Here is a 21,351-nt window from a genome sequence, read left to right on the forward strand (position 1 = left end):
ACTCAATTTCGATTGCTTGGCAATTTCAACTTTTCAAGTACAATTTCATCGGTTAAATATAGTTCATTGAATTGGAATGGAATGTTATAAAATTTCATACTAGATTAGTACTCATGCGATGCACGATTTAGGAATTTGAAAGATATTTTTATTAATATTATATTATTAATTAATTAATAATTTTGCAACAAATCATATGAAAGAGTACTTTTAGGAAGAAAAAGTTCATTAATACGTTTTTAGTAACTGATACTTGTACTTTTATTATTTTTTACAAAATAATCTTCCTAATATTTGAATTTATTTGTTGGAAAAATAAAAAATTTAAAAAAAATGATTGAAAAATAAAGATGATGTCATAATCAATTTTTGGAGGGAAATTTTTTAATTAAAAAATGACATGTGTATAAAGATGATGTCAGCGGTTATAGCTTTAGTAATAGTTATAGATAGATTAGAGAGGTATAAATATTAAAACACGTATTAGTCTAAAGTTGTTTGCTTTTTAATATTGGAATGGATTACATGCTTCATTAATACAATGGATTGTAAATCTTAGGAAAACAGGTGGGTATGCAATTCCAAAAGGTATAAGGTAGTGTCAAAGCCCCTTAGGTATAAAATTTCATACTTAAAATACTCAGCCAAACAAAAAAAGTAGATGGAATGAATTTCAAATCCATTCAAAAAGTGTTAGACATATGAGATACCGGAAAATATATGTGTGATATATTTTCTGTAGATATCATTAAGAGAATAATATATTTAGGATATTTATGTTAAGATATCATTTTAAGAATATATCTTTAGGGTTTATGGTTAGGCTAGTATATATAATCAAGCAATACAAGCCATTCTATTCTATTTTCTCTCTAATTTGTCAAAAAGTTTCAACCAAATGACCCCGAACAATAAGTAAAATAGAGGACACTAGGAGATCCTCATCGCTTTGAAAACTCCTAATGCATTAGAAGAGAGACTACATATATCCATATTATGAGCGGTTCGACTTTTAAATTTAGTTATTATGATATCATTTAACACTAATTAACAACATTATCACATGTTCTCGAGCATATTGTTAATTATGTTGCTATCTATTATTTTATTATTATTCTTTTTTTTTTCTAGGAAAAGGTAACACGAGCATTTTATTAAAATAAATCAATCTCCGTCAGAGTTGTCTAAGGGAACAGACTCATACAAACTAGTCCATCGTTCATCCCGGTGTTGCTATTTATTCATAATGCTAGTACGCAACAATGTAGTAATTTAAGTTTAATATTATTAATTTTTTAATAAAAATGTTTGGCTATTGTGATTTGTGAAACAGAAAAACCTACTAACAGTACTAAGTTAGTAATATTCAAGCATAATAAATTTAGTACAACCCAAGGGTGGGGTATTTAAAATACAAGTGGGGAAGGATTGTGATATGATTTGTGAAATGATGTATAGCAAAAGGAATAATGAAAAGACGAGCAACTTTGTTAGTTGATCATCTTCCCTTTGGAGCACTGGACACTGGTAAATGGGTGGGGACGTCCCTGCCATTTATTGAGCATACTTATTAGGTTATTGGGGAAGTTGTGGGCCTTAGCGTGGGTCTTCTTTGATATGTAACAATCCATTTTGCATTAGAGGCCATTGCATTAGAGGCCAGCTGTTATTCAAGTTAAAAGGGGCGAAGCCAGAAAATACAATATGTATAAAAGCTAACATGACTCGAAACAACGATTTGAATCCGATTTAACCGATCTATTTGAACCTGGAAAAATTATGATTCGAACCTGTAGACACCTAATTGTGTCTCCCCAAAAACCAAACCCAGTGATGAATATCTTTCACGTCATTGATTATCGAATAAGGTGAAATGTGAAAGAGACTTGTGAATGCTTCTGTTTAAACAAAAATATTTCTTTCTGTTTTTGAAAATATTCCTTTTTGTACCCTATTTATGAAAAACGTTCATTCCTATTTAGTTTGGTCCATGATAAGGGTCCAATAATGATGTAGTTGGATGGGGCTTGAAAAGACTTTTCCAACGATTTATTATAAGCCCAATTCCGATGAATAATGAGGAAGTTATGGCCAAAATACTAAATTGGGCCTAAAATGGTTTTATATGGCCCAATTATCTAGTGGAGGGCCCATTAATTAATATTCCTAAAATTATTAGGATTGATTTTAATCTTTCTAGAATAATGTAGAAGGTTATTTTAAGTTCTAATGGAATTAGGATTAATAATTATGTTTTTATGAAAATAAAGAATTCTATTTGGATTAAAACAAGTGTTTTAAAGAGATTAAATCTCATTTTCAAAGATAAGTACGGACGTTAATTAATCGAATTTAATTAGATTAAGGATTCCGTACGGGTTTTAGAAAACGCGTGCACCATCACAAAACGACAAAACTAGCGCGCCACGACAAATCTATCGCACAGCGACAAGGGCTGTTGCGTCGCGCTAGACCCTGTCGTGCCGCGATAGAGGTAGTTTTATTCCAGATAGGATTCGGTCTTTTTCTGATCTTTTCCGGGATATTTTTCCTATAAATAGGGTCGTATTTCCCCGTTTTCAATCATTGACAATCATCGACAATTATCTTTCTCTCTCTCTTAAGCAATAACTTATTCTTTCTCCCTCTTTCTAAGACTTCCCTATTCAAAATACATCGTTCCTCATTCACGAGTTCTAGACACACATAGCCAAGTTCGAAGTTGCCTTCGCCCTAGACGTGAAAGGTTGATAATTTCTGAGGGTTTGGTCCCAAATCCCTATTTCAATTATTTAAATTAATTGTTTGATTTAATATTTTCCTTGAAGTTACTAATGTGTGTATTGTTTTGATAGAAAGAGATACGAGGCAACAAAATAAGTTGATTTAATTGCCCTATATCTTTAGAAAGCATGTTTTTATTATTTTAATTTCTAGTATCATGTTAAGATGCTTTTATTGCTTTCTAGTATCATGTTTAGGTTGCTTTCTATTTCTCTTATCATGTTAGTATCATGTTAGGGCTAAAGCTTTGATCTTTATTGCTTAGTGACATGCTAGGATTTGTTATTAATCATGTTAGTATCATGCCTAGGATCTTGCTATTATTATTATGCTTTGATGAGATTGGGATTATTATTATGATGATGATTTGTTGTATCAATAATATATTATTATGTTGCTTGATATTATTGTTATTGCTTGATCACGCCCTCTTTTGCAGCCTTAATGGGAATTTGTACTTTTAATCACGCTTAATAAGATAATTGATAATTTTATTTAGGCTAATGTGATTTTAATTCAAGTGATCGCTAATAATAGTTTTGTTTGTGCATTAATATTCAACCAACATAGATAAACAGGTTTAGGATTAATATATTGATTGTATGTTAGTCAGAAGTGCACATGAATATGAGAAGAATAAAGTAGAGGCCTATTTAGGGCAGGTTCAATCTCTTTTAGGTTGGATTTGTACCTTCATCCCCGAATATCAAGTCATGGTTCCAGACCACTATGGAGTTAGTGATCTCATGGATCGTGAAGGGGTGTAACCTTCACCCTGTGAACGATTTACAAGTTCCTAAAACTTGTTGGCGACTCTTTTGCTCTAGCTTCCTTCCCTTTGGACGCCACCATACTTAAGTGTATGATCGCAATGGGGCTCAAGTGTGGGATGCTTGAAACATTCCCTACAGAACCAAACATGACTCGACCTGAAACCAACCCTAGACTCGATTTAATTTGAGTATTTGAGACCCGAACCCGAACATGAACCGACCTGGAGATGAGCCAACCTGAATACAACTCGTAAATTAGTGACCTGAACCGAGATTGGCCCAAACCCGTTTTAACCCGTCAAAACCCGAATTTATCCCGAAATGTTACTAACCCAACCCGAATTTAACCCAACATGTTATTAAACAGACCCGAATTGAATTTTACACGACCTATTACTAACCCGACCCGAAATTCAACTTGATCTATTACTAGCTGACCCTAAATTAACACGACTTGTTATTGACCTGACAAAAATTCAACCCGAATTGTTCTTAACCCATTTTGAGCTCAACCTAACCTATTATTGACATGACCTGATTTTAAATCACCTTAAATTAATTTTAGACCAGCTTATTACTATTGATCAAAGTATAGTTATATAGTTACATTGTCACTTATTATGAATATCTTAATCTTATCTAAACTTATTTGAACTAATTAGCTCCAATTTAAACTTTTTAGAAATTATTTCTCTTACAATAAATGAAGAAATTGATAATGATTAAACGTGAATGTCATTACATGAATTGTTAACAAACTGACCCAAAAAATGTACCCGAACCTGATATGACCCGACCTGAAATCAACCTAAACCTAGATTAATCCAATATTTGAGACCCGAACCCAAACATGACCCGACTTGGAAATGACCCAACTTGATTGTAACCTGCAAATTATTGACTTGAACCGAACTTGACTTGAACCCGAGAATGACCCGACTTGGAAATGACCCAACCTGATTATAACCCGTAAATTATTGACTTGAACCGAACCCGAGAATGAGCCAACCTGATTATAACCTGCAAATTATTGATTTGAACTAAACTCGACTCGAACTCGAGAATGACCCTAACTCGTTTTAACCCGTGAAAATACGAATCAAACCCGACCTATTATGCACCCGACCCGAATGTAACTCGACTTGTTATTGACCCGACCTAAACCTGATCTAAACCCAATAAGATGTATGACTCGACGTGACCGGACTCAAGAATGACCCAACCCGCATAGTTTACGATATTAACCCGACCCACACTTACTTGACCTAAACCCGACACGTTTACCGGAATTGACAGCTCTATAAGTTGCCCATGTTATACCATAATACATACAATACTTGGAGAACTCACCTTGTGAGTTTGAGGTCATGATTTCGAGCCCCACCAAGGGCACCAACTACATTTTCTTAGAATTAAGGGGATTCTCTTACCTCCCTTCTACTCTCAAGCGTTTACCTGCAGAACTGAGCTGACTTAATATGTGAGAGGTGCCTATTCAGTAGGGTCATTCATCTAACCTTAATTTTTTTTTTGTTGATATTGTACGTCATAAGTTGCCCATGTTGTACAATATGCAATACATACAATACTTTCATTATCATAAGGTGTTGGGGAATTGTGGGCCTTCTTTCATTGTCATATGTTTCCCATGTTATACCATATGTATAAAACATACAATACCTAAATTAGGGGCGAAGCCAGAAAATTTGAGGGTAATATTACAATTATCGGAAATTTATAAGTACTACTATTGTTGTTGAAAGAACTCCATAAAGACGAACAACCCTTTGAAATCAGCTTTACACATACCCCTATGTGGATTCGGCTACTCTTTGTGTACCTTTCAATAAAAGATGCAAATCTATAATGCATGATGTCGGTGAATTTTTGGGTGGCTTTGTCGATTTTGATGATGAGGACCCTTTAGGTTGGAATGAGTTTGTTCGATTGAAGGTTATGGTGGATGTTCGCAAGCCTCTGCAAAGAGGGTTACTGCTTGCTACAGGTTCTAGTACTACGAAATGGATAGATTGGAAGTATGAGAGACTGGCAGACTTTTAATTCTTCCGTGGGAGGATTAACCATACTGATAGAGACTGTCAGTTCAAGGAAAGTACTAGGGACAATGAGGAGGCTCTTGTATTTCTGTAGGGGCCATGGCTACATGTTACTCCGAGAAACCGCTCAAGAATCAGTCTTGCTAAGAGAGAGAAGGAAAAAAAATGGAGACAAAATCTCAGAGTGGGTTCCACTCCAAAGCCGCAAAATTATGAAGACCCTGGTACCATTAAATTGGGACCTCCAAGAGTTGCTAGAAAACTACTTTTTGGAAAAGCAAATGACCAGATGGAGGGGAAGCTAGCTATCATTTTTCCAAGGGAAAGAGAGGCTCGGCTAATGATTGAACATGAACAAGAAGGATCCAAAAGGGTGCTCAAAACTAGAGGGCTGGACTTGATAAATAAAAATAATAAAAATGGAGATCTGAATGTCGTAGAAGAGGGGGAGAAGGTGAAAGAGGGGGTACTTAATGAAGCAGAGGAAGGAATGGATGTGAGTCCTATGCTAGTGGAGTCTGATGGGGAATTTAACGTTGAGAAGTCAGTAAGTGGGAAGGTGCTCATAAGTAGTACAAATAACAACATTTGTCGTATTATTGACTATCCTCCCTCTTCTGCCAGTAAAAAAGTTCACATGGCCACACATGCTAATCCTTTTAAGCAAAATCCTGATGAAACTATGACATCGGGACGGAGTTGGAAAAGGATAACAAGAGTAAATATTGCTGGACACTTATAGGGTTGTGACACAAGCAGCATATTGAAGGAGGGGATTCGAAAGAGAGGACATGAGCAGGTGGAGGAAGATATAATAAATAAAATAACCAAAAGTTCTAATCCTATTCATGTCGGAGACGGGGTAAAATAAGTAGAGGGCGTTGGCTGCAATCAACCCCTCAAAAAGCAATGAATACACTATGCTGGAATTGCTGAGGATTTAGCAACCCTCGTGCATTTTGAGTACTACGCAAGTGGTACACCTCTCTTGCCCCTAACCTTGATTTTCTTTCGGAAACCATGATAAGCAATGTAGCTTCGAAAGCTTTAAAAAACAAGTTAGGCTTTAATAGTGCTTTTGGTGTTAGTAGTGTGGGTAAGGCGGGAGACTTATGTCTGTATTAGAACAGGGATATTATGACTTATGATCTCATCTCATACTTCGTCAATCACATTTGTGGGAGAGTGGAACAAGGAAATTCGTCTTGGAATTTCATTGGCATTTATGAGTGGCCAGGTAATAGTGAGAAGCATCACACCTGGAATTTGATTCGTACTTTGTGTGAAAATCTTGATGGCTTGGTCTTAATTGGAGGCGATTTCAACGAAATTCTGAGTATGGAAGAAAATGAGGGAGGTTCTGAGAAGGAGAGGAGAGAAATTGACGGCTTTCGGAAAGTGTTAGATGACTATAAACTGCGCGATCTAGGCTTCGAAGGCCAGTGGTTTACATGGGAGAGGAGACTTACTGCTGCTACAATGGTGCGTGAAAGACTCGATCATTTTGGCAAACAAGGAGTGGTTTGATTTGTTCCCAGATTTCCATGTTAAACACCTTGTGCGAGTTAAATCAGATCACTCCCCAATTTTTGTGCGACAAAAAAGGCCCAAACGCAAGCGACGATGGGGAAAGAAGAACTTCAAATTCGAAACAGCTTGGCTACCAGAAGACTCTTGTGAGCAGACTGTTAAATCAGCTTGGAACGAGTCTGAGGGGAAGGGTATGCTGGATAGGTTGGGTCTGATGTTGGGGTCTCTCAGAAATTGGAGTGGTAAGCGGTGTGTCAAATTCAATTAACAGATTGATTCCCTGGATAAAGAACTACAAGAATTACAGGGGAAGGAAATATCGGATGATCATATTCGAATGTGTACATAGCTTAAAAAGAAGAGGAAAGATGTTCTTGATAAACAGGAAGCCTATTGGTTTTTGAGGTCTCGATCAGCAGAAATAAAAGACGGAGATAGTAATATTTCGTACTTTCACCACAAGGCGTCGCAAAGGAAAAAGAAGAATGAAATTACAGGTTTGTTTGATGCTGATGGAGTATGGTATACTGATGTAGAAGATTTTAAAGAGATAGCAGAAAGTTAATACTCCAATTTGTTTTCTTCTTGCACGCACCTTGACACTCAATGCGAAGAGGTCCTCAATGCTATAGCCCCTGCCGTATCCAATGAAATTAATGATCAACTCCTCTAGCCATACACTAAAGATGAGATATATAGAGCAATCTGTGAAATGCACCCTTGCAAAGCTTCGGGGCCCGATGGAATTCATGCCATCTTTTATCAAAATTTCTAGCATATTATTGGAGACGATGTCTCTAATCATGTTCTTAGTATTATTCATGGCATGTGCTCTTCGGATGAAGAAAACCGTACTAATATTGTTTTAATTCTGAAGGTAAAATCTCCGTACTCTATGTCTGACTTTCAACCAATTGCTCTTTGTAATGTAATATACAAAATTGCGTCGAAAGCTTTGTTAATGAGATTGAAATCAATTCTTCCCGGAATATTTCTGAAAATCAAAGTGCCTTTGTCCCGAGAAGATTGATCACTGATAACGCTCTAATTTCCTTGGAATTATTTCACACCATGAAAAAGAGAAGTACAAGCCACAAAGGAACCATTGCCCTAAACTTGACATGAGTAAGGCGTACTACAAAGTCAAATGGTTCTTTCTAGAAAAACTTCTCTTGAGACTGGGTTTTGCTAGTAGATGGGTTAGGGTGGTTATGAATTGTGTGACGACTGTTACTACTTACTCCTTCATTATTAATGGGGTAGTCGGTGGAAATGTCAAGCCCTCCCGAGGATTGAGACAAGAAGATCCCCTCTCTCCTTATTTGTTCATAATGATCGCAGATGCTTTTTTTGGACTTCTTTCCAAAGTAGTGTTGAACAGAGAAATTTATGGTGCAAATTAAAGGCCAGACGTAATGGTCCTGAAATTTCTCACCTCTTTTTTGCAGATGAGGATTTGCTATTTTCCAGGGCCAACCGAACGGAATGCTCAAAGATAGTTAACATCCTCAACAGTCATGCAGCAGCTTCCGGACAAAAAATCAATTTTGATAAGTCGGAGGTATCATTTAGCAAATATGTTTGCCAATCGAAGCAAAAGGAGTTGGTGGAACTGTTAGGATTGCGTTTGGTAGATGATCATGGAAAATACCTCGGGATTCCTACCATTATCGAAAGGTTGAAGAAATATGTCTTTGCAGCTCTAAAAGAAAGAATTTGGAAGAAACTCCAAGGGTGGAAGAAAAAGCTACTTTCCCAAGCCGGCAAGGAAACTCTCATCAAGTCGATCATTCAAGCAATCCCAACTTATATCATGAGTGTCTACAAAATTCCCGCTAGTGTGATCAATGAAATTCGAGCAATGACAGCTAGATTCTGGTGTGGAATCTTGGACACAGGAAGAAAAGTTCACTAGGTTAATTGAGATTCTCTATATATGCTCCCCCCAAATGTCTGGGAAAGCTTGGCTTTCGAGATATGGATGTATTCAATGACGCTATGCTTGGGCGTCAAGCTTGGAGGCTAATTTCTAAACCTGACACCCTTTTGAGTAAAGTCATGAGAATGAAATATTACCCAAAAGGTGATTTCATGAGCACTTCTGCTGGTCAAACCTATAGTCACTCGTGGAGAAGTATCTTGGGGGCAGGGTATCTCATGGAGAAGGGGCCTATATGGAGAGTTGACAATGGGTGTAACATCAAAATATGGGAGGATTCTTGGGTAGCAGACGAGAAGGGGAACATAATCATAACTGATTTTACATCAACCATGACCTTCTGGATCGCATTTTTATAGCACGAGATGTGGCTTGCATTCGATCTATCCCCTGAGTATTAGAGCTCCCAGTGATTGTCTCACTTGGGCCTTCTCCAAGGATGGATAATACTCAATATATCTATTTGGCAATTGGACACATTTCAAAAGTCAGACACTGATAGGAAAAGGTTGTAACTTTGACACATTCCATCAAGCTTGGGTGAAAATTTGGCAATTGGACACCATTCCAATAGTCAGACACATGCTATAGCGCACATATACTCAGACTTTACTTGTAAAATCCTTTCTGAAATACCGACATATGTCAAAGGATGTGTCTTGCACCTGGTGCAAAAATGAACCACATACATTAAGATACGCATTATTCACCTGTCCTGCAGTTCGTGACTTGTGGTTTGACGCCTGCTATGAGCAGCTTGTTTGGGATGACACTTTTTCTGATTTCAAGGATGTGTTCGAAGAGTGGGGCAAGACGAATGTGAAGCTGCAATAGAAAGGCGCTGCTCTTTTATGGCTTATTTGGAGGAGGCGAAATGATATGGTTTTTAATAAAAAAGACACCCCTCACATGGTCATTATAGGGAATATTTCAAACATCCAACTTTGAGCGCCACTGTGATCATGCACTTAAGTATGGTGGCATTCAAAGGGAAGGAAGATAGGGTAAAAGAGTCGCCAACAAGTTTTAGGAACTTGTAAACCGTTCACGAGGTGAAGGTTACACCCCTTTACGATCACAGAGATCGCTAACTCCATTGTGGTCTTAAACCATGACTGGACATTCGGGGATGATGGTACGAATCCAACCTAAAAGAGATTGAACTCGCCCTAATAGGCCTCTACTTTGTTCTCCTCATATTCATGTGCGTTTTTCGATCAACATACAATCATTATATTAATCCTAAACCTGTTTAATCTATGTTGGTTGAATATTAATGCACAAATAAATCTATTATTAGCGATAACTTGAATTAAAATCATATTAGCCTAAATCAAATTATTAATTATCTTATTAAGCGTGATTTCAAGTACAAATTTCCTTTAAACTTGTAAAAGAGGACGTGATCAAGCAATAACAATAATATCAAGCAACATAATGATTATAACATCAACTCCACAAATCATCATCATCATAACAATCTCATCAAAGCATAACATTATTAGCAAGATCCTAGGCATGATACTAACAAGATTAATAACAAATCCTACCATGTCACTAAACAATAAAAATGAAATCAAAGCTTTATTCCTAACAGTGGTGGAGCCACTATAGGAACATGCTGTCCCCCCATTTTCAAAACAAAAAAAAAAAAAAAAAAAAAAAAAATCTTTAGCATACAAAGATACAGGAATACGCTTATATACATTACATAGACAATATCTATCACAAAGTTAAGAGATGGTCTAGTGGTTGTTGGGCCTTGGATAAGACTTTCATATCTCCTCTTGTTCCTAGTTCGATTCTTCACTCTAACATTTTTTTTTTGTATACTTTTTTTTTTCCTCCTCTTTTTGGACTTAATATTTATTTCCTTTTATAGTTCTTCCAAGTTTCGACTCTTCACTCAAACATTTTTTTGTATACTTTTTTTTTTCCTCCTCTTTTTGGACTTAATATTTATTTCATTTTATAGTTCTTCCAAGTTTCGACTCTTCACTCAAACATTTTTTTGTATACTTTTTTTTTTCCTCCTCTTTTTGGACTTAATATTTATTTCATTTTATAGTTTATACAAAGTGCTGTCATTTAACTTCTTTTTCTTGTTTTTGGATTTTTTCCTTTTTTTTTATATACTTGTTTTGGATTTCATTTTATTATATATAAGTTATAAATTTAAAGTATTATAAGTTCTTAAACCTCTAGCTATTTAATCAAGTACTACCTTTTTTATAATGATTAATAATGTGCTATTCAACTATTTGTAATGAAGACATATCTCCGTCTTATTTATCTCTTTAATTATGTGTGCCTAAATTCAAAAATTTTATTTTATAGTTTTTAGAACTAAATTTCTAATTTTATTTTTAGAACACATTGTAATAATTTTATTAGTTAAATAAAGTTGTGTTTTATTTTCTTCGAATGTAACCCAAATCCCTTTATATATATTTTCAGATTGTTTAAACGCTTAATATTTGATAAATTGTATTTTTCGATCATCGGGGTTCACATAGCTTACAATTGGGGTTCACCAAACAAAAAAATTATATATTTTTTTTTGATAATTTTCTTAATATGCAATGACACTTATAAAAACTCCTCTTTTGCCATATATAAATAATTGTATTGTCCATAACAAAAATATATATTAAGCAATTTATGTGATCATCTTTTTTTTCTTAAAATTTTTGTCGATTTTATCAAACATTTGAAATTTGTCCCCCCGAATTATAAATCCTGGCTCCGCCACTGATTCCTAACATGATACTGGGAAGCAATAAAATATTAAAAATATTAATTAACTCCCTAAACATGATACTAGGAATTAAAATAATCTAAGCATGATTTCTATATCAAAAGAATAGTTAAGTAATCAAATTAATTACTTTGATGCCTCGTACCTCTTTCTATCAAAACAAAACACACGTTAGTAACTTCAAGGAAAATTTTAAATCAAACAATTAAAATAATATTAATTGAAATATAGATTTGGGACCAAAGCCTCAGAACTATCAACCTTTCACGTCGAGGTCTAAGGAAAATTCGAGCTTGGTTATGTGTGTCTAAGTCTCGTGAAGAACGTATGGTGCATGTTTGTAAAAAGTTGTAGAAAAGGCTTAGAAAATCAAGAGAGAGAGAAAGAATAAACTTTAGCTTAAAGAGAGGGAAAAGATGATGATTGTGGGTGATTTTTGGTGAATGAAAACGGAGAAAATCATCCCTATGTATAGAGAAAATGACAGAAAACGATCAGAAAAGAGTCAGAATTCGAATCGGACTAAAACTGGTTCCATCGCCACGCGACAGGATCATCGCGACGCGATAGCGCCATCGCACAGCGATAAGCCTATCGGTGCTATTGCGGCGCGATAGATGATGTACGATAAAATTCTTATGGAATCCGACTTCCAATCAAATTGGGTTAGCCGGAGTCCGTACTTATCTTTTATTAAATCAGATTTAATCCTTTTTAAAACACATGTTTTATCCGATGTAGAATTCTTTATCTTTTCAAAGTAAATAATAATTATAATTCTCAATCATAATCCCTTTAGAACTCAAAATAACCTTCTACATAATTATAGAAGATTAAGATAAATCCTAATGACTTTAGGAATACAATTATAATTAATGGACCCTCCACATAATAATAGGGCCCGTACATACAATCCGTTTTAGGCCCAATTTAGTATTTTGACCATAACTTCCTCGTTATAACTCAGAATTGAGCTTATAATATATCGTTGGAAAGATCTTTTCAAGCCCCATCCAACTACAAATTATTGGACCCATATTATAAACCAAACTAAATTGGATTGGACGTTTTTCATAAATAGGATACGAAATGAATGATTTTCGAAGTAGGAAATGAATATTTTTATTAAAACTTTTTAGAAGAATTCACGAGAATCTTCAACATTTCATCTCATTCTATAATCAATGACGTGAAAGGTACTCATCACTGGGTTTGGTTGTTGGGGAGACACAACCAGGTGTCTACAGTCATCATCTCTTGAATGCATCAGCTGGTGGAGGACTATGATAAGTATGCTTCTCGGATTTATGGCTGCAAGTTGAAAGTGATGGACAAAAGCCCTTCCAGACGGATTCCCCCTCCTCAAGGATGCATTAAATTAAATTGTAATGTGTCCACCAGGGATGAAGGCTGGATTGGGCTAGGTGTGGTAGCACGCAATCACTTGAGGGAGGTTATTTTCTTAGGAACGAGAAGGATTAGGGGTAACTGGGACCCTGAGCTTGCTGAATGCAAGGCTATATTATTTGCAGTAAGCTTGGCACGAAAGCAGGAAGTCAAGGAAGTAATTCTTGAATCGGATTGTCAGGGGATCATAAGAGACTTTCGATTGCTACCATTTATCTCTCAGATTTGGATTCGCTTCTAGAGGATGTCCTTGATGTTAGTTCTTATTTTTCTTTTATTGCTTGGTCACATGTAAAAAGAGAAGGAAGCTACGTTGCGCACCATTTAGCACGTATTGTCCCTCTCGGTCTTGAACAAGTTTGGATAAATCATTGTCCGGATGTTGTTTCGCCTTGTACTCATGGACATGTGCCTTGCTTTCTTTCAAAAAAAAAAAAAAAAAAAAAAAAAAAAAAAAAAAAGTACTACTACTATTGTACAATCTCAAATCACCTCAACATATATATATAGTTATTTCTCCTCTTTCACATCGATCGATCCCTTACTTTATATTTGTAATAAACTATAACTTCACTATATCTTTTTTTTTTTCCCTTATAACTTAAACAAACTCAGGCCAGTTATAGTCTTACATAATACAGTATTTTTTTTTCTATAAGTATGTGCTGGACAAATCAATGTACTTAAAATAATGAAGAAAGTATGTTAAATACACCCTTAATTTCAAAATAAATGTCCCAGTTAAATTAGCACATCTGTTAGTACATACTCCGTCCTTTAATATAGTTTCCATTTGACTTATTTGAGTCAAACTTTGACCATAAATTCTTATTTATTTATAAGAGATTATATATATGTTCATGTGGGATCTTGTTGAATTCGTCACATTATATATTTTATTAATATCAAGTTTTTATAATTTTTATGCGTATGAAAATAGAGATATAGCCAGCTTAAAATACGTTTTAGAGACCGTGAAAAGTAAATGGGAACTATATTAAGGGACGGAAGAAGTATGAAACTTTGACTAATAATTATACATATAAGGAGTAATAATATTTATAAGTAGGAGTAATAATTATTTATAATTATAAATAATAATAAAAAAAATTGATATTCACAAAGCATGCATATATTAAGACGACTTATCAATACCCACAAGATTATGTTTAACTCTATATGTAAGCATCAATATTGAAAATAAATTAGTAAGTGAATAGTAAAAAAGTCAAAATAAATAAATAAAGTACTTATTTTGAATTGAAGGGGAACAAAGTTACTCAGTGATATGTATGGGATACTAGTTCAAATAGTTGGTGATACCAATAAATATGCTGACTTCTTAGGATATCAAAACCTAGCTAATGATGATATAAAACTTGATGGCTTTGGAAAACAAGTACAGACATTGTACACCTCAACCCTCAAGCATGAAACTTTTCAACTTTGATAATGATTTTCAATTATGGACCCAAGTTTATACGATTTTAAAGTAATTATCAACAACATTGTACGCGTCGATCTTTGGATTCATTTGTCTTCCTTTATTTCTATAGTGGAATTTCAGAAGTAGTTCCTAGAAAATGATTTTATTTGAGGGGTACACAATTATTTTCATGTGTAATTTTGTCTTTATTTTTCTATTTCTTAAAGTTGCATTGCATGCCCTAGAATGTTTTATTTGTTTCTAGATGTATTATACACTTGTATATCATCACTAATTTAAAATGTTGTAGCTCCATATGTTAAAAACATTGAATTCGTAACCTTAACCCTACTTAACACATTAAGCTTGGCTAAACACATAACAAAATTAAATTATACTTGATACTTCGTACTTGTATGAATCATTTAACCTAAATTCAAAGTTTACTCAAAAATACAAACAGATCAAAATATCATCTAAATTAATCATTTGTCACCTCTAAAATTCTAAATATAACCAAAATAGATGTTTGGTAAGTGGGAACCTAGGTGAATTTGAGAATTACTATCTCGATCAAGTCTTTAGCTAACTGTTACGATTCTAAATTCAAATAGGCCTCGAATATCCTTAGAGTCTCAATCTCTAAAACAAAATGTCTAAAAAAATAACTCATTTAAATCAAAATCATTCCAAATGACCTGATTACCACTTCTGATTTAGGGTTTATTGGCGCATTATGGTAACATTTGACACTTGTTACAACTGTTCCTCCAATAGGTTGGGGTGCCTTGAAAGCTTTGCCAAGCAAGCGCACTCAATCATACAAATGTTCTCCCAACTTTTTAAATTGTTAAATTTTTATAATAGTATTTATCATGATCATGATGTTATCTTAGACTAGCAGCAAATAAAAAGCTAAGAGATCAGTCAATTCAAAAAAGCTTTATTTGTTTGTTTAATTATACTTCGTATAACAAAAACAAACAATTTACCACTCCAGGCATAGATCACGCTGTAGTAGCTCTTTCCAAAAATATTGAAGACAAAACTTTTTATCAAAATAATGATCACTCCTCCTCGTATCTTTACTATTTATTTTTTTAGCTTATCGTGGACGTACCTTTTGTCGTAGAAATACGGTTTGTATAATACTTTACCGTAATAAAAAATTAAAAAAAAATATTATGCATGGGTTTGATTGAGTGACCAATTGATATGCATCAAGTTACAACTTGGTCAAATTTAATACGAAGTATATAGTAGAAAGAAATATACTACGAATCAGAGACGAAGTATGTAACAAGTTGGTTTATCTATTCAAAAGAAATAAATTTAACATAATATAACAGATGAGACTTTTTATATAGAAATTCAAAAGGTGGGTTATATTTGATATAGGGTTCACTTTTGAAAGAAGGGTCACACAATCTTTTAATTGTATTTTTTAAAAAAATTGATTAAAATCTTATAAGGAGTATTATTTAAATGACTAAACTTTTTATACTACCTCCCTTTGGAATATTTTATATCTCACAAATAATACTCCAAAGTTGCACATAACATTTAACGGAGATAGTATAAGTTCATAAAAAAGTAAGTTTTGATTAAAGTAGGAACATTTAAGCCATGTTTGGTGGTAGCGTTTAAGGTAGCGGTTAGCGTTTTGATCGGCTAGAACACTACTGGAAAAACTTTGGGAGTATTTGACAAGGTAGCGATTCTAGGTAGCTTTTTTCAAACGTTAAAAATGGTAGCGTTTAGAAGTAGTGGGTAGCGTTTGACAAATTTTTATTACTTCGTAAATAATATTTATTTAAATTTTGAGATATTTTAGTATTGCAAACGTTACTTTTGCCAAACACTATTACTATCAACCGTTACTTTGACTGCTAAACTCTACCCACTACTAATTGACCGCTACTCGCTACCTTAATAGCTATCCGCCGATCGACCGCTAAAAGCTACTCGCCACCGTTACTTTTGCCAAACAGGACCTTAAGCACAATTTCTCGTGCTAATTACTTTTAATTTCAAGCACATAGATTTATTTGCTTATGAATGAGCTGAAACATCGTAAAATGTTTATGTGGCAATGTAGTACATCAATATAAACTTGAGAGAAAATTCATGTTAGATATATAATGTTTTCCCTAGATATACCCGCTAACTATTAACTAAGGTACACTAACATAAAAACTTAAATTAGCTTGTAAAATTTTAGTTTATTTATACAGGGTACGTTGGAGGCCAATAAAAGAAAAAAAGTTACAACACAGAATTTTTCAATAAAACATCTAAAAATGTCGATATGCTTTTGAAACAATAGAAACTTCACGAGGACGGACCAAAGCATACATTAGGGTACATAACCTTTAAATATTCAAACTTATATTATAATGCATGTCCTAGAAATTATAAAGTAAAATGATAATTGCATTGATCAATTTGATTTGATTTTTTGTTTTTTATATAAAAATAATGCAAGTAGATGTTTAGACCGACTAGGTTGTACAGAACTTAGAAAGTTATAGAATTAGAAAAGAAAAATGTATAATGGTATTTAATGCAAATTTGATAGTTAATTATACAAAAAAACCTTATTTTTGAAAATTTCAAAAAGGTTCTACAAACAAAATATGTATTGTAGACAATGCAACAAATTTATTAATTTCAATCAAATTTTAAAAGGTATAATTAACTCAATAAAGTTGGCAAAATTATTGATTGCAAAATCAAATGATAACCATTTAATATCCCTTTTAAAAACTGCAACAATAGGTATTTTCACCCTAGTATGATCATGACTCCATTGTTCTTTTCTTTTCTTTGGCATCAAAAGCTTAGTGTATTCTTCCATCATACCCCATCATTTTGTCACTTTTTTTTGCTCTTTTTAACTCCATAAATAATCCACTGTCCAATCTTATTTCTCAAAATACACCGAATTTTCAAATTCTTACATCAAACTTCCCTTAAAAATACACACCCTTCTAAATTAATTAAACATGGATTCCCATTGGTCTTTTAACTACCCTGATCAGCAACTCTCATTCGTCGATAACACTCCTCGGTTTAATGACCAGCAACCACAAAAACCCCATGTTGATTCAGCACCATCCGGTTCCGGCAACCTCCTGCTGCAGCAGCTGAAGGGCTTCTGGGAAAGTCAGTGTCAGGAGAGCAGTCAAGCTGTTGATTTCAGAAACCACAGCTTGCCTTTAGCAAGAATAAAGAAAATCATGAAGTCTGATGATAATGTACGTATGATTTCGGCTGATGCTCCGGTGCTGTTGTCCCGAGCCTGCGAAATGTTCATACAGGACTTAACCCTCAGAGCATGGAGCTGTACTGAAGAGGGTAAGAGAAAGACACTGCAGAAAGCAGACATATCAGCTGCACTGTCGACGACAGACTTGTTCGATTTTTTGGTTGATATCTTGCCTAGAGAGAAACCACTTACCTCCACTATCCCACCCATGAATGTCATGATGAATACAGCAGCTTCTAGCAGCCTCGGCGTAATCGGTAATCATCATCAGCATCAGCAGCAGCATGAGGGTTACTCTGTAGGCAACGCTGCAGGTACCGGGCTAAGTAAGGGGTTACAGATGAATCAGAGAGTTGATCAGCAACATGAACAGGTAAATAATGGAGGATTTGATAATAGTAAGAATAATATTTATGGAGGGTGGCCTAATTATTTGTCTCATCATAGTCAACAATCTGCTTGGCCTCCACCAGATTTTTGACCATTATAATGGAACATACAAAAGCCCAAAGGGTTGTATTTTTAGTTTAAGAGCTATTTTTAATTAACATATGATAATTATTTTACATAACCTAGTGGTTTGATTGCATGTATTTTAATTTATTTAATGAATCAAGTTGGTCATTTTATCATTAATTCAGACTTAATATGATTGCCCACTTGGTTAATTATAAAGTTATTTTGTGTTAGTGAGTTGTGATTGAATGGTTGCCTCGTTTATATAGTGTCACTAAAACACTTGAGCTAGAAAAAGAATGGAGATGGATTCCTATTGTCACAAAAACACTTATGCTAAAAAAACATCAATTATTTGGTGTTACAAAAATAGAAAAAACTATAATTATCTAAGCTTGTTTAAGTTTTTTCTTAAATGATAGTGTTACCACTTTACTTTATCAGTAATTTCGTTAATCTATTAAGAATAACCTGTTTAAAACATTATAATGGTTATCACTCTTATCAGTAACCATGTTTATACATTGTTAGTCACCTCATTACGCATTTGCCAACAACCTATATCCTATTCATCAATTAATTAATAGTGTGAATATTGCAGTATAAGATCTTGAATACAAACAATTAAACTATTTCTGATTTATATGTGTTGTTAGCGATTATATTTCCTTAGAATTAGATTAATTTTGGTTTTCTATGAGATTACAAATTGCTTGATGCTTTTTACTCTTCTATTCCTAATCGGTTCTTGCACAGATAAAAGTTGCTGCTAGTTGAAAATGAACCAAAAAGTGTCAAATTGATCAATGTGTTATTTTCTATTGTATCATTAGACGCTTAACTAGTTTGCTCTTTGCTTAGACAAGTTGTACCATGAAGTGTACATATATAAACTATCCAGCAGTTTTCTAAATTCTAATTTTTATGTCATCTTCCTATTGCGAACAAAGCTTAAACTACGGATCTAAGTGCATAAGGTTTATTGTGCAGCAAAAGAAAAACTATTTATGTAAAAATCACGAAATTATATTCATAACTCAAAATTCTGGCACACATTCATCAAACCACTGTAATTAATCTCCTCTTCATTCTCTATATCTTTCTCCAGCGCAAATAAAAACCCTAATCACCATATATGTACCAAAACCTATGAATTAATTATCACTAACTCCTATCAATCTCATTCAATTGCAAAAATCTCTAATAATTATTTTCTAAAAAAGAAAGAATTCCAAATCCTAAAATTCATAACAGCTTGAGAAGCAATAGTGAGAGGCAAAGCCACAAAGAACCTAGAATTCAAGATGGAAGAACGTATGAATTTGTAAGTATAAGTAAAGTATGTAAAAGGCACATAGTTCAAAATTAAAGGTAAAAAATTCATCTTCATTCATAAAAGAACATGCATGGTAAAGAAGATATAGAGTGAAAGAACATATTACCCCCCGTTTCATATTATTTGCAGTTATTAATATAAAGTGTGAGTAGAAAATGTAACACCCTAAAAATTCCTTTCTTTAGAAATACCTGTTTAAAACTTTAATTAGGAATATCTAAGACATTACCGCCACCGTGATAACGGCTAAGGCAACTATCAAAGACACACAGCGGAAGACTAACTTCAAAACTTTTCAAAACAAGTCTACTTGAAAAGTCAATCCACAAAAGTAAAGTTAAACCAAAGTCAAACAAAGTAAAATAAAATCAACCTACAACTTGGAACCATTATAGGCCCTTATTAAAACCAAACCAAACCAAACCAAATTCAAAACCTTTTCGTTAGTCGCGCATAATAATATTATCATAAATAATTAAAGCAGTAACACATCATATACTTATAGAAACTAGCATAATACGCTCTTCACTCATGCCCATTCATGAAAATGCTTCATCACCTGAAAAACTTATCTCTACCTATTTCCACTACTCTCCATTAAAAATGGGTCATCATAGGGCCAAGATAAAGACAAGACCAACAAACACACAAAACACACAATCAGCAAAGCTGAGTACATAAGCGCAAATAACACACTAGCACACAATTCTCTATCAACACACTACTTACCTTGTTGCACCTGTTTTTCAAGCATACCACATTCAATAAAAATTCTCACTAGATACTAAATAATTTATTTAGCGTTGATTACGCATCGAACGGGTTTCCCCTTAACCTCCCCCAAATAAATTGAGGTTACTGACACGGGAGCTAACCGTGCCAGCATCAAAAACCACACATAGGTGGCGGAATTCCTGTGCATAATAATAATAAAAGGAATATACGGCGTCCTGTACTCCATTAGAAGTTATGGTTAAATATAAAACCCCATAACTCCCCCCATATGTTCATACTCAAGGTATATACGTTCCAAGAGTTTTGGTGCATAATCTCTTTTACTTTACGTTATTTACTAGTTATTAAAGTTGGTGATGACTCTCAAACCATAATCATTCAATCAACAATAATTATTCAAACAATCAAATATTTCAATTTAATTCTTGAATAATTAGTGACCACATAATATTTAATGTTGAACCCTTTTTAATTCTACCTCGGTGCCAATGACACCTTAAACGCATAAAGCGCCACAAATCCTATCCATCGGTGTTAAAAACACCTTAAGTGCACTAAGGCACCAACATACAATTTATTCCTCGTGTACATAGACACTTAATTATATAGCTCCTTTCCTCATGCTTATAGCATCAATAACAATTATATGAACTAGAAATAAATTCCTTTTAAATAACCCAAACCAAATTAAACATTTAGTTTAATTAAACATGCTCTCTATCATGCCATAAATAAATATGTGGTTCATAAATAATATTCCAAGCTATTATTTTCCATCCAATAATCCATCACAAATAAATCATGCTTCATAATCCAATAACCAATAACATCCAAATCATAATTTCCAATCCAAACCTAGCATGATACTACTTGTAATCAATC

At 34.0% G+C, this 21,351-nt stretch overlaps 1 pseudogene; it reads left to right on the top strand.

Annotated features, from left to right (window-relative positions):
* The first annotated feature begins 17,629 nt into the window (after window positions 1-17,629).
* Window positions 17,630-18,468, top strand: LOC145582013 (nuclear transcription factor Y subunit C-3 pseudogene; annotated as a pseudogene).
* The last annotated feature ends 2,883 nt before the right edge of the window (window positions 18,469-21,351 follow it).

This window comes from Chenopodium album, chromosome 15 (genome assembly GCF_948465745.1).
Source record: "Chenopodium album chromosome 15, dcCheAlbu1.1, whole genome shotgun sequence".
Taxonomy (NCBI): domain Eukaryota; kingdom Viridiplantae; phylum Streptophyta; class Magnoliopsida; order Caryophyllales; family Amaranthaceae; genus Chenopodium; species Chenopodium album.